The sequence below is a fragment of the Stegodyphus dumicola genome, chromosome 4 (assembly GCF_044657685.1).
Source record: "Stegodyphus dumicola isolate Sdum_Otavi_A_Nest chromosome 4, ASM4465768v1".
Taxonomy (NCBI): Eukaryota; Metazoa; Arthropoda; class Arachnida; order Araneae; family Eresidae; genus Stegodyphus; species Stegodyphus dumicola.
The window spans coordinates 112,081,773-112,097,652 of NC_140771.1; the positions used below are offsets into that span (position 1 = coordinate 112,081,773).

Genomic DNA, 15,880 nt, shown 5'->3' on the forward strand with positions numbered 1-15,880 from the left:
CAAGCAAATATATATATATATATACGCGTCGGGAAAAAGGAACAGAGCAGTGGAGCTACAAAAAAGGATTTATTCCAAAACGTTTTTCGGAAATATTAATGTTCTTTTATGAAAAATTTTTTCGCATTAAACAAGAGCTTCAATGGTCTGTTTCGGCGAAACGCGTAATGGTATTTAACCTATTTCGTAAAACAGTCTTTTTCCCTTGAAAAGCCAACTGAGAGTACGAGTGTGTTAATTTACCATTTTTCCGCTATTTAATTATTGTTTATTGTAAATTGTATTGATGCATTTTGTGTCTTCATTTTATTATTTTTTTAATTTTAATTTTTTATGTATAGGCATTTTATATATTGACATTTTATAATCTATGTTTTTTTGTACCTTCCTTATATATATTTTTTTTCCGTCGATCTATTTTTCATGTGAGTTAACTTTTCACATTTCACAACGGTCAGATTAATTAATTTTTTCGTGCATTAGCAAGTCTTCAAGCACTAAATTTGGCAGTTTTATCGCGTGTTTACAGTTTTTTCCAGTTATTCCAGACAAGTTTCTTATTATTTATGTAGTACTGTGTTACAATATTTCGTGTAGCTACAGCTCCTGGTAACTTTTTAGCAAGTTCGCTGCAATGTTCCTACCTACTACTAATCTTTCAAATCTTTTTGCAGCATTATGCGCAAAAGTTTTTGAGACCAGATAGGTCTTACGTCTAATTACCAGTTAGCTTTACATTTTCTTTTTCAATTATATATATATATATATATATATATATATATATAATGTTGTACGATCTTAAATTCTCTAAGTTCGAAAACAGGTTATTCTAATACTTGCGCAATAGCTGCAAAGATAACAATAATTTATTTACTAAAGAAATATTGATTATATTATCTCCTAATATGAATTTTAGTAGAAGTATCTAAAAAGAGTGAACCCATAGGTAGGAAGTTTAATTTCGAAAAATTTGATTCTAAATACCTTCACTTCATGGAAATATTTGGCCTAACTTAATTTGCAAGTTTGGCATCACCATTATTACTTGAGTAAAAGATGAAACATCTTCGTATTTATTTATTAATTATTGTTCGTTGAACGGGAGTTGGTTTGTTTGTTCCCCTTGAAAATTCAACTAATTTCCGATAAATCGCAATAATTGCTTGCTTTTAATTTAATTTCTTTTTCCAATTAAAATTTTGTTATTCATGATTTACTTCAAGTCCCTGTAAAACATTTTTAGCAATTTACATTCAAGTTACTTTAAAACAATTTTCGGAATTAAACTTCCTACCTGTGGGTTTACTCTTTTTAGATACTTCGACTAAAATTCCTATTAGCAGATAATATAATCAATATTTCTTTAGTAAATATATATATATATATATTAACAAGCAAGGAAGTAATTACCGCAATATGCTGCAAAAATTAAGGAAATGAGAAATTGTAGAGAGCTCGCCAAAAAGTTACCTGGAGCTGTGGCTCCAAGAAAAAGTTCAACACATTTTTTAAAAAAACAATGTCATCGAAGGGTGAAAAATTATTAAATATATATAATATTGCTATTACATCTAAAGAATCTAAGAATTCCTAAAATAACATGTTTAAGCTGAACTGCATAAATCTTAATTTTTGTAGACTAGTAATAATGAATCTGGAAAACAATTTAACCATTTTTGCAAGAGAAATTGCTAAAATTTCTCATTTCAGATACTACTCTTAAGGATGCGAAGTTTTCTCTATACAGACACCGTAATGAATGTTTTAAGGAGTTTAGAAAATTAAATTTCAGATTATTAAACTTAACTAATATCCTAGCTGATAAACAGCCAGTTAACGGAGATTCTATTTATATGCACTATGGCAAGTGATTGCTGGGGCGTGCTTATCAGCAATTCCTAATCTGACAAATAGTTACATTTCAAGTTTCGATTTTCTACGCATTCTGAAAATAAAAACATCTATTTATGCAGTATTAAAAATATAAAAATAATTTTGTGTTTTTATTAATGTTTTTGTAATTAGGCTTAACTATATTATTAATCTTCCACTGAAGCTTCGTTCTTTCTTTTTTGCAAATTTCCAAAACCCAAAGATATTATTCAGAAGTTATCATTGCATGATTTTATACAGTTTATTAAGTTCGTCTTTTGAAGTTTCATTTTAAGATAAATCATTCTTTTCTACTTTGAAATTCCTTTTCTTGAAAATACGTAGTTTCATTTAAGATAAAAGAAAGGTAAAGCAGAATTATTTACTTTTTAAAAAATAAATATTTCACGAGGTTTTAATGCTCTAAAATACCTTATTAAGAAAAGCAGATAATTATAAATTATGTATAGTTATATACGTAAATAATTGAAAAAACGCTCTGAAAAGCAATTATCCTGATGTTGGATACATTTGGTAAAGAACGTTTAACACTACTCATAGATCCACAGATAATTACATTAAGAATAAAGAAACCAGTTTTCTGTAATTTGTATAAGCCCAATTTTCGTACTTATCGTCATGCCTAAATAATCACTAATTTGATACTATAAGGATATTGTTAAACATCTTGAGCTGACTTTGGGAACTCTGCATCTGATGAACCTTGAGTAAGGTACTTGAAAATACTTATGCTGACACGTATTTTAATGAGTCTGTGCAAATAATTTGCTTGTGATTAACAGAACTAAAATAATAAGAAATGTAAGACCTCAGAATTTAGGAATATTATTCAGATATTTAATTTTTTTTCTACTTTTAATCATATCCTGAAACATTTTTAGCAATTTACATTACAAACGGATAATTTTATTCTTCGTCACATCAATAGCTTTACATCGCAGGCTCTTTATAAGTTGTAACTTGCTAAAATGTAGCTCGTTTGCTATCCTTCATTCTGTCTTTATATATATACGAAGAAATTTAAATAGCCTCTAAGATTAAATCGGATGTAAAACTTGTAGAATGAGCAAAAGGGGTTAAGCGATTGTCTTATGCTTTAGAAATAAGAACGGAAACAAAAGATTATAAAGAGCATGTTAAATAGTTGTCTGTCAATAATATTTGCTAACACTGAAAGTAATTAACCTCATTTGGCGTTCCGATTCTCGACAAAAGTAGGTTCCTGAAAAGAATAATTGCAGTTTATAATCATGTAACATTTTTATTACAACGTTGAAGGTAGGCTGCAATGTCTAAACTGAAGAAAATTCACTCGTTATTCCAGACTGGGTCTCATTTTCAGTATGACCATTAAATAAATTTATGACGAAGACGAGAAATATGTAATGCAAGAGAACTGATAACATATTATGAGAATAAGCATCAATTCCATATCAGTAAAAAATTATGATAAGTTGTTGTCAAAAGAAGAAAGCTAACTCTATAAATGAGAAGAAAATGGTTCGGAGAGATCTGTAAAGACACAATGGATCTCCATTGCACACAAATTCAAAACTAAGATATCTGGATAGCATTCTTGGACAACACTTTGAGATCAAGAGTCATCAAGAGTCATTGACCATATAATAACGCAATCCCAGTTGCTAATTATGTTAAACTATCAATTCACGTCCGATAAGTCACAAATGTAAAATGCTTCAGCAAACTCGGCAGAAAAATAATGCATTTGAAGGCACAAGGCTATAGTTTCACGGATTTCTTTTCAACAACGCGGAATTCAGATTTTCCTCCAGCACTGTATTCACCAGACGTAGCCCCAACTGATTTCGTTTTGTATCAAAAACTGAAGCAATATTTATGTTGTTTACGTTATAGCGACGATGAGGATTTAAAACAGTTTGAGGGCTATGCAAAAACATTTTTATTTTTTCTTCCTTAACATTTGAAAATCATAGCCTTTTGCTAAGTGTGTTGAAATCAAAAGAAAATATGTAGTAGACTAAGAAAGTAATATTACACATCTATGGTATTAACGTGTATTAAATATAAAAACTGAACGCCTCTCGTAACTTATAATTTTTATATTTATCGCCGAGTCTCTAAATTTAAAAATTAAGAAAGTGGAAATAATTTAAGAAATTTTGCTATTGTAGAAAACGGAATCAGTTTTTACTGTTCACGTATAACTCTTACATGTTAATAAATAAATTATGTTTTACATTATCAAAATGATAGTTTTTTAAATTATTCTAAAGTAACCCTCTTGAATGGTAAATTTTCTTCTGTTTAAGTGTTTTTTGTTTGAAGCAAGACTAGCTTTTTTCAGGCCAAACATAGTCTTACAGAAGAATAAAATATTTATCGAGAAAGCAATACTCCTTTTTAGATAATAGTACACATGTAGATGTCTAGTAAACTGCTGAGACATTTAATACGATATGTGCACAGAAAAAGAAAAATAGCCAAACTTTAGTGAAAAAGCAATAATTTCCTTGAATCTCGTATGGCAACTGAAATGAATTCTATCTTATTTCTTTTAAATACTTCGCTTGTCATTGAGAAGGAAAACAACAATAAAATTCTATCTGTTAATATTCGTAAAAAAATCGTATACTTAAGTAGCTACGTTTCTCTCAATAACACGAACGAAAATGAAGAATTCTCTCATCACTTTCTACTTTGCTCACACCCGGAGATACGATTTCACTCTCTCCTAAAATGTTTTTCTCCCTTCATAAATATACTATTTTGTTCTTCCTTGCAGCGATGGAGCACATACGAGACTCCACTGCCTCGGGAAGCTAGCTGCTTCGGCAACGTAATGGGAAACTTTCCATAACTGGAAATTCCGTGCCATTCCGTGTGCAGCAATTATTGTGGGAGCTTGCCTTTAGCAAATGGATGCTTCCGTGTTTTCTTATTCTCGGTCTGATTCGTTTCAGCGCTGTGGATAGCAATTTTCCGCCGTTTCTGGAAGAACGAATACCCGCTGCTAGCAAGAGGAGCAATGAGTAAATTTTGCTATCGAGATGAAGGTAAAATGCGGTTTGGGAAAGTAATATCTTGCTGTTATTTCTCGATCTGTATGAAACGCTCTGAGAATAATTGCAAGATATCGTTCTTTGCTTTCCTCGCAATGCCTGGAAGCATGCGGGAGGAAATATCGGAATTTCTGAGTTTATATTATGTTACATAAGTTCGGATATGAAGGTTTGTCTTTAATGCGTATAAGTTCTACAAGCTAGTTATTAAAACTTAAAGAATTTAATGCAGTATCGAATGGATGGGTTATTATAAATCCTACGTTATAAAACCATCCGGGGTTTTAATAAAATGAAAATGTTATTTAATGAAAAAGCTATCAATCATATATGCATATACAGAAAAAGGAAAATAACGTGCGTATAATATTGAAATTACAACTGAAAACACAAATTTCGGTTAACAAATTATGTAAACAAGAAGGAAGAATTACAAAAATATATAAAATTCTGAAAGTATATTTATAATGCAATCATATGGACATCATTTGGGTCAATAATATGCATGTGAATATTTATCAGAAACACATCCTGTACATTTGTAACGGATAATTTTTTAAATGAGTTAATCAGAGTCTAAAATCAAGTTCAAAAAATGTACAAAAGCAGTCGTCGCTTTTAAAACCTTATTATGAAACCATCCGATTGCATCCGGATACACTTTACAATTTCACTCCAAAGGTACGCGGTAAGATGGAAGAAAATCCTTACAAATTTTATAATAATGAAATTTAATCACATATTATAAAACCAATAATAAAAATGTATGAAATTCTAGATAGTTGGTTTATTGAGATTACGACAAAGCACACCAGGGCTATCTGACTAAGGGAAGGGATGCCTTCGTGGAGGGCTTTCTAAGGAAAACTGGCTCGTATACACGTTATGCATGGGAAAAATTACGAATACGTACATGCAGCCAACCCGTTCGACATGAATCGAACGCAGGTCGGAACTACCAGTGTTCAGTGACTTTACCGCTTGACCGCTGGTGGGCCACTCAATTCTAGTTAAAGATATGAATTAGTACAACGAAACCTAGTAACAATAAATAAAATGCAATTCCAAGTAATACTTTTACAATTTTAAAATCTTTTAGTAAAGTTGTAGTTACTAAAAGATTTTACACCGCATATTGACTTCATTGTCTATTTTATGAATTCCTCTTTCAAGATTTTCATATTTTGCCAATTATGTCCTTTCTTTTCATTTGCCAATAATGCAGAGAGATGGTAAAGTGAAATGTTCAAGAATTTTTTATTGTATATAATTTTAATTCTTAAAGAATACAAAAGCTTCATTTTAATTAATACGCTCTGGGTTTTATTCTTCTCAGAAATACTACGTCCAGTGTTTTTACTCGTTTTGTCATCTGCTTTGCATATATCCTTCATTTAAAAAAGTAAAAAACTAAAAAAACTAAAAACGTATTTTTTTTAATAACTAATTTTCTTTTGATTTGCGGTGCGTTTTATTTACCTCATATTTTATTTACTGACATTATCGTTTATTGAAAACTTATTTCCAACATTATGTAACAAATCTCCTAGTCAAAAATATATATTAAAATGTTTCATCATTAATTAACTTGTTTCTTATGATCTATTCAAAAACGTTTGATGTAGTCTGCCATCATTTGGGTCAATAATTATCTGAAATTTACTAATTACAGGTAAAAGCTGCGAACAGTTTTCATAGAAGAGTACTTAGCTAAGCTCAGTTTTTACAGATTGGTTTAATTTAGTTTAAAAAGAATAGACGAAACTGACTAAATCATTATTCTAACGTATACATTTCGTCAAGATAAAAACTTAACAAATAACCTTATTTATAGGAGGGTTATTTGGTGATTTGGCCATGCACTGAGTTTTTCCCAAACCACTGTCATAAAAATTCATATATTTTTCTTATAATGCAGATAGTTTTCAATTCATTTAAAGTACGTAAAGTCGAAGGACAATCGTTAAAAAAATAGCAACAAAACTATTCTCAGAACTTAGAGTCAAATTTTAACTCAAACAAAGTACATGTTGATATATTTGGAAATTCTCTTGTTCCCCTGTGTTAACTACTCAAAATATGCAGTGAAAATACTTTGAGCAAAATTTACATTTTTTTCTGCATTTACATCAGTTGGTGAGGAGACAGGACATGTTTTTGTTATTTTAAAGGAAAAGTTCAAAGATGTTACTTCAAGAAAAATGCAGATTAGCTTCCATTCTTTATTCAAATAAGGGATGTTTAGAATAATATCTAGCTAGCTTTTGATAATGGAAAAAGTTGAAACGATGTCACTTTTAAAGCATGAATTAATTTAAAAACAGGTATTAAAACATGTATAATGATTGGCTATCTTCTTTCAAATCGTAATATTTATTTTATACCTCTCAATATTAATAATACTTGATTTGAAGCAGAAGCTAGACATATAATTTGAGATTAATTATCACCAAATAGTTAACCTTAAAATTAAGCAGAAAAACGCATTAGATAGGAATGGATTTTGAATAAAATTCTACCATATTTTAGAGTGATTTTTTCCTTTTCCTTGTTCCCCCCGCCTTCAGGAACTAAAATTTATTTCGAAAGCTCTACTGGTTGCGATCTGACACTGATCTGATGATGTGATCTGACACAGTTTCCTTTCTTCAGCAGTAAAAAATTTGCTCCTGAAAAAGAAAGACCTTCGCGAGATTCCACTCATCATCGGTACAGTTTTATTCAAAATCGAAGGCAAATGAAAGGTGTTTTTCCCCCTCCATTTTAAATAATACCCTGAAGTTTTGTTTTCAAAATAGTTGGTGTTAATTGTTTAGAGGAATTTTGACACTATTCGTTTTTATTTTGTTTGACACTATTTGTTTTTTCTTTGTCTAGAGTTTCAAATTGTAGCAAAATGCAAAAATTGTAAGTTTATATGGCAATAACTTGAAGGATTATGCTACAGATATTAGTTCTTTTAGAAGAGTTTATGCGTCTTTTACTTTCGTATGCTTAGCTTCACTAACTTGTCCCAAAAATTGTTGTTTCAACCCTCAATTATTCTCTCGCATTTAATTATTTTATCTGTTAACAATACGTTTATTAAAGTAGCGATGTTTTTAATTAATTAATTAAAGGATAGAATAATTAATGGAATTATTTTGTTTTTCTATTTGCATAATAATTTATTGCGTAATAATTTGCGTAATAATAAAAATCAGTTAATTGTTTTATACTTAAACAATACATTTAGTAAAGTAAAGATGTTATTAAGGAATTAATTAAAGGATAGAATAATTAATGGAATTAATTTGGTTTTCATTTTGCGTAATCATTTTTGAAAAGCTTTTACAGTTTTGAGTAATACTGTTTAATATACGAAACAATATCTGTAAAAGAGTTATTGACAAAACTCATCGTCAACAAAAGTTACATTACTACAAGGTGTTTAGAAAATAATGAATTATGCTTATTCCTGATAGCATTATTTACCTTTAATTACATGCGGAAAATGACTAGGGAGTATTTCGATATAATTTTTTAGCGAGGTAATGATGTGGATTATCCCTATAATGCAATATTACGTAAAATAAGAATATGTTTTAAATAGAAGAAACATGAAACTGCTCGATAATAAATTGATTTCTTGTCTCACTACCTAAGTTCACACTTCTCAATATGTAAATTAACCTCATGTGGAAAGTAGCCAAATGTTTCTGACCTTGCGATAGGAAAAGAAGTAAACCTTAACCTCACCTATATCACGGAACAGAAGTCAGCGAGATATGACGTACGACTGTGTTTTTATCTTTTGTTGAGTATTGAACATATTCTGCGCTTATTCTTCAGATGGAAATAGATTTTTTTCTTTTGTGTACCAGGAGTCCTGAAGGAAGAAAGATATAAAGAAATAAAAGCTTGCAAAAATAACAAAATAATCATTTTTGCTCTGCGTTCCGGAATAATCGTTTAGAAAAGCATAGAAAGCATTGTTTATGGAAGTAATCCAGTTATTAGTGTAAAATACGGACAGCGATTTTTCTCCCAGAACGTCGGAAAGGACATAATATATTGCACAAACGCGACAGGAAGTTGTTTTTGTTCCTTTGTCCTCCCTCCAAAGAGATTTCGTTGCCACACTTAAGAGTATTGTTTCTTTTACTCCCATTCTAAAAGGGAAGATGCAGATTTTATCGCGCATCTCTTAAAAGTATGCATCAGTTGCGATTGAAATATTCATGGGATCTCGTTTGCTCTGGATTTCCAATAAATATCCGTTCCTCGGCAATCGTTTCCGTTTCGTCTTCCTCTCATAGAATTGCTTTTCTGTGCAATATTATTCATGGAACTAGATGAATGGAAAAGTATATGTTCAGTATATGATTACGAAATGTGGAACCCTGTTTAACTTTGCGACTCCAATGTAGCTTAACTTTAAAAGAAAATGCATATACTAAGAAAAATATAAATATTGATTCATTTACACTCCATTGGGGTTCGGTTGAAACGAAATAAAGCGGTACTCATATTACTCATTCGACTGCGTTGAGTCATCGAATATTTCCTCTTGCATGTCCTATGTGAATTTTATTCCTAATTGTTCATGTGCACTTTTATTATACGTACATAATTTTATGTTTAACAATTCAATCAATGTGTATTCATATAGACATATACACATGTTACATATTTCTATAACTCTATGAGGGTAGCTCAAAAGTGTAAAATTAAATATTTACCAATACAATAGCTTATTTTTTAATTCCTTTTATTAAGTTTCCAATATTAATGTTTTTATATGAGTCTTCAATTTTAATTTCGATTAATAAAAAGGAATTTTTTCCATTTTTTCGGAGGGATAGCAAACTGTAAACTGTTTTCAATAATTTAATCTTATACACAGGCATTTAAATGTTATGCATGTTTTTCTGCATAATTTCAATATTATGTAACTATGATAAGTATTATAATACCTGATGTCAGGTTATGATCTCTGCTCTATATAACTTTCACATACTAACTTAGCTAATATTATGTAACTATGATAAGTATTACAGTACCTGATGTCAGGTTATGATCTCTGCTCTATATAACTTTCACATACTAACTTAGCTAATATTATGTAACTATGATAAGTATTACAATACCTGATGTCAGGTTATGATCTCTGCTCTATATAACTTTCACATACTAACTTAGCTAATATTATGTAACTATGATAAGTATTACAATACCTGATGTCAGGTTATGATCTCTGCTCTATATAATTTTCACATACTAACTTAGCTAATATTATGTAACTATGATAAGTATTACAATACATGATGTCAGGTTATGATCTCTGCTCTATATAACTTTCACATACTAACTTAGCTAATATTATGTAACTATGATAAGTATTACAATACCTGATGTCAGGTTATGATCTCTGCTCTATATAACTTTCACATACTAACTTAGCTAATATTAGAAGCTAGACGTTTCGGAACTTCGGTAGCACATAACGGATATTTATGATCAAAAGCTATCACAACGAAATTAATTAAGAAGGTTAAAGTTGTTTGAATATAGAAAATTCACAAGGCTATCTTCCCAAGGAGAGAGATGCCTTCGTGGAGGACTTAAGGGGTATTGTCTCGTATTCCCGTTACGCATGGGGAAAACAACGAAAACCAACAATCCAACCAGTCGGTTCACAAAGCTTTGAACCCATATCTATGAAGACACTGCGGATTTCGTTTTTAAGGACGAAAAACCAGCAGAAAAAGCATTGTAAATGCCCAGATTTTGGAGAAGAGTAATAGCAGAAAACATATACTGAAGCGAAATGTGAAATCCCGTTTGAAGGATACACATGAATGATGTTAACATTAAAACTGAAAAAAATAAACTGTCGTTGGAATTTCAATAAAACAGTTTCTTAGTATCATATAGTACAAGATACATATAAAGTCAGAATACTTTCACACGCATACAGTGTTTTTGCAGTGTAGCGTAAAGTAATGTTAAACGACAGACATATTTAGAGAAAAAAAAATTATAATTACTTAAAATGTTTATGTATGTCCTATGATTAACATATAAATAATATAAAAACAAAACATTTTAGTTAAAAAGTGGAAAGTTTTTGAATTAATGCAAACTGCTTTTCATAAGAATATCTACAGAAACATATTTGTTAAATATTGCATAATGATTGATTTAGGTTTTGCTTTATCGTTATTTAGAGCGACAGTGGAAACGATTTGAAGCATTGCTTCCCTAATATTGAAACTGCGATTTCTAGTGATGAGAAACGGACCATTCGCTTTATTTTAATTACACACATACCTATGTCAATATAATCATTCTAGATGTAACGGTTAACAAAATCATTACCGTTCGTGCTGAAAAATACATTATCATATTAACAACGAGCGGTTAAGAATCCCGATTTGATTGGACTTCCTTTTGGACAGTTTTCGGTGTTTAATAAAAAAGGAAATTTTATTTATTTTAAATGGAAAGAGATATCTTTAAGAAAAGATAGATTAAAAACATGTTACTCCAACCAACGGAATCAAAAACTTATCTTAAGATAAAAACTTTTAAACTAAGAATTATATTTTGATAAATGCAAATAAAATAATAATAATAATAATAATAATAATAATAATAATAATAATAAAACTTAATTTTTTTTATGTAAAGGATAATTATTGTACCATATATTTTAACTAAGTGCTTAAGTTTGTAACGAATTCAAATTCTAAAATTAAATGGAAATTAATCATAGAGTCATTAGGTTTATCGACGCAGGAGACGCAAAAAACGTGCAGAGCCCCTAGAATTCGATAACCGGAGCGCCCAATGCCAGCCGGACGTGGTTTATGGAGTTAAAAACATGCTACATACTTCCTCCCTAAAGGGCGAATGGGAGTAGGAACTTCAGCTGCCAGATCATAGTGGTGACGAATTATCATCCACCGCTTTTTAGCCTCGGCGCCACTTGTAGGACCAGTAAGATGCAAGAGACGTGAAAAATGTGTGTTGCCTAAGCTGGGATTAATACCCGGCTCTTCCATTAGCCAGCCGAACGAGCTATCCAGTTACATCACGAAGGCGCCCGCCCTGAAGAGGGAGAAAATACCTTATCTAGTGTGTAAAGATTATATTAATTCATCTAACAGTTAAATTTTGAGTTAAAATTCCTTTCCTATCATTTCTGAATTTCAACTTACAACTTCCTGCCAGAACGTAGTTTTGAATCACGTTTAAATGCAAATTGAGGGTTATTTAACCGCGAAGTTCCACTGTCTTAGTAAGAGAGAGCCAGAGATTCTGGCTAGCACGCGTCTGCCTTTTAAGGCTACTCTCTCGTAAACTATTATTACGCTTGCCCGTACTTTAGACCCTTGATAGCTTCGCATTCAATTAGCGTTAAGGGGCCAACTCTGTTAGACTTTTGATAGCTTCGGCTATATCTTTTTAGTTAAGATTAGTTTATTTTAGTTCTTAGTTTCTTAAGTCCGAGTGTCGGCTTTATTGTACAACCCCAAGACGGAGTTCTGTTACATCGTATTGTAATAATAAAAATGTTATTTCACCCTTCTTACTTGTTGTTTCCTGTACCACGAACTCAAGCGATTATTCGCTAATCAGTTCTTAAGATTCTTCACACTCAACTGTAACTTTAAAGTACACAGTAAAGAATCTTACAAGTTTTCATATTTAAAATTCCAGTGATGAAGAAGAATAATTTCAGAAAGCAAGTGAATTAAAAGTAGAAACGCATAAAAATATAGGAGAGATGAATTTCGTGAATTCGTCATATATCATAATACCATTTTGTTCTATCTGGAGAGCAACTCTGAAACGAAAAAAAAAAAATTATTATTACCTAAATTAATAAAAGTAACGCAAACAGTTTCCTTGTTTCACCTTCATCGAAATCGTCTAAATCATCTACTTCAATTCACAAGAAAGAAAGTTAAAATCATCGAAGTGTGTTTTACTTCATTTTCTTGTTAGCTGAATTCAACCGGCGTGAAATTGGAATCAATACCTTAGGATTTCACGCAAAATATTCCACATAAGAATCGATTCTTATAACTACATTGAGAAAGCCTATCATGAACTGAGGAACATGGTGAGGCGTTACTTGAAATTGTGTCTAGATGATTAAGGCTATAACCAACTATAATTAAGACACAATAACACGCCGAATAAATACTAATTCAGAAGTCAAACAACAAAAATTAGCGTTATATTTACAAAATTTTCACAGGACTAGTTTCGATGGTTTTACCGAACCACCATCTTCAGCTGCAAAACCACAAATGAACCAGATAGGAAATAATGATTAGATAAGATAAGAAAACCTGGACAAGAATAAGCAAGTGGCGCCATCTGTTGGTGAAACCAGAACTAAAACATAATTTCTTTAAAGGCCGAAGGCAAATTTGGATTGGAATTAGGATCGTTAACTAGAACAGAAAGATTTTTATAAATGTGAAATGCCTCTAGAAAATCCAGTTCTCCAATGGAAGATGTTTTTTGAATAATTTTAGCAGCAGAAAAACTGAAAGTGTGGTTTTCGGACCAACAATGTTGAGCAACAGAAGACTTCTGTGTTTCCTTTTTTCTAACATATGCCTCATGTTCCTTGACGCGAAATTTTAAGGCTCTCTTAGTTTGTCCAATGTAAATTAAACCACACTGGCAAGGAATCCTATAAATACCCCAAGAATTCATATCCGGAATGGGGTCCTTGAGTATGGAACTCGGAATTTTATTGATGGGAGAATAAACATCCCGAAAGTTAAATTTCTGCAAAATATGTGCAACTTTATAGCTAATTGATGGAAAGAAGGGAACGACAACAGAATTTTTATAATCTCCTAAAATAAGAGTGTGGCTTTTGGTGTGTTGAGATGAGAATTTTTTAACTGCTTGATTAATAATGTTGGGTGAAAAGCCCCTGTCAATAGCTATTGCTTTTAAATAATTTAGTTCTTCATCAAGGGCTAGTTTGGAGGAGCAAACTTGAAGAGCACGGAAAACATAGGAATAAAATGAAGCTAAATTTTGTTTAGTCGGATGACATGATTTAAAGTGTGGTGGAAGGCAAACCGATGAAGGTTTACGGTAAACAGTAGTACTGAAGTTGGATGTGTTACGTGTGACCAGAATGTCGAGAAAAGGAAGAGAATTGCAAGTCTCAAGTTCAAAAGTGAATTGAATAGCAGGATCAATAGAATTCATTGTTGAAAGAACTTTATTTAAATCATCTTTATTACCTTCAAACAGAGTAAAAGTATCGTCTACGTAGCGGAACCATGCCGGGAAGTTTAAAGTTTCAAACAATTTTGATTCATAATAATGCATGTAGATATCAGCCAGGATGGGACTGAGGGGGCTTCCCATGGCTAATCCCTCAGTTTGCTTGTAATATTTATTTTGGAAAACAAAATGTATTTGTTTCAAACAGAGTTGAGTGAGAGAAATTAGCTCATCAATTTCGATGCAAGAGAAATAAAATTCGCGAAGTCTAGTTTCTAGACATCTTAATGCACACTCCACTGGGACATTGGTGAACAATGATTTTACATCAAAAGAACCATGAGTAAGTTACTAGGAGAAATGTTTTTAACTTTTTTTACAAACTCTATTGAATTTTTTATGGTGTAAATGTTATTGTCTAATAGAGTTGAAAATCTAGAAACTAAATATTTAACTAATGGATACGAGGCAGTACCTAAATTTGATACCATAGGGCGGAAAGGAATACCACTTTTATGAATTTTGGGAAGAGCATATAATCTGGCACAATTCGCAACAGATGGGATAAGTGAATGTTTTAAGTTGCCTGAAATGATTTGCGAAGATTTGATCGCAGTTTTTATTTTTGACAAGTTCGAAGGTGAAGGATCTTTAGGGATCGGATTATATGGTCCTTCGTTTAAGAGTTTAGTGACACCATCGATGTAAGTGTTCCTATCCATGACGACTATCTGGCCACCTTTGTCGGCCTTTGAAATAATAATATCCGGGTTAGAATGAATTTCACGCAATGTAGCTCTTTCTTTCGCAGTTAGATTTGGTTTCAGAGGTTTATTATTGAATTTCACATTATGAGCGATAAGATGCCTAATCATTTCTTTCTGTGAATCTGAAACTTTACTGAACTTGAAAGCTTTTTCGATAGGAGCCAAAATCTTTGGAATCAAGGGTTTACAGGTTTGTGAGAAGTTAAAATTATATTTTAGAATTCTCTCTTGTTCTTCTGAAAGACTAACATCAGAAATATTAACTATTGGCTTGATGTTTACAATGGGAAGATTTTTTGAACTACTTGAACTGGAAGATTGTAAAAGAAGTTTTTCGAATTTAACTGCAAGAGTGTTTTTATGACGGTTAACTGCATTCTCCGTTCTAGACCAAGACTTTTGTTCAAGGGCAGTGAATTTTGGATATGATTTAGCGAGTTCCAGATGAAGCTTATAGAGTTCACGTTCAATTTTGGACAATTGTTGACGTGTATCCCTTATGACGGACCGAAGTAAGGCAAGCTTGCAATTTAACAGAATTCTTGAAACGCGACTCGAAGGTTTTTGATTAGATTTGATTTGAATAAAATTGGGGATAAATTTTTTACATTTACATTTAAGTAAAAAGTCAAGATGATTCAGGAATTTTTGCCGTTTCAGGCGTAATTTAGTGAAACGATTAACGGATGAAGGCATGATAAACAATACAGAAAATCAAACTAAATTAACTAAACAATAATAAAGCACACACAAAACAGCAGAAAAATCCCTCACTGAAATTAATAGAAAACAAAACGTTTGTAAGCAAAATGCATGAAATCAGACAAGCAAAGCACAATATCCAAATATTCAAAATATAAACAAAACTTGAAAATTGCAAAAAAGTACTTACCGAAACTCATGCAATCACAAAATGGCGGCCACACCACGTGCAAA

General features: G+C 31.3%; 1 protein-coding gene across 5 annotated transcripts in view; it reads right to left on the minus strand.

The window, feature by feature from the left end:
* Nucleotides 1–15,880, minus strand: part of LOC118187717 (neural cell adhesion molecule 2-like) — a 1,091,694-nt gene that overhangs the window by 821,150 nt on the left and 254,664 nt on the right. The window lies entirely within an intron of this gene.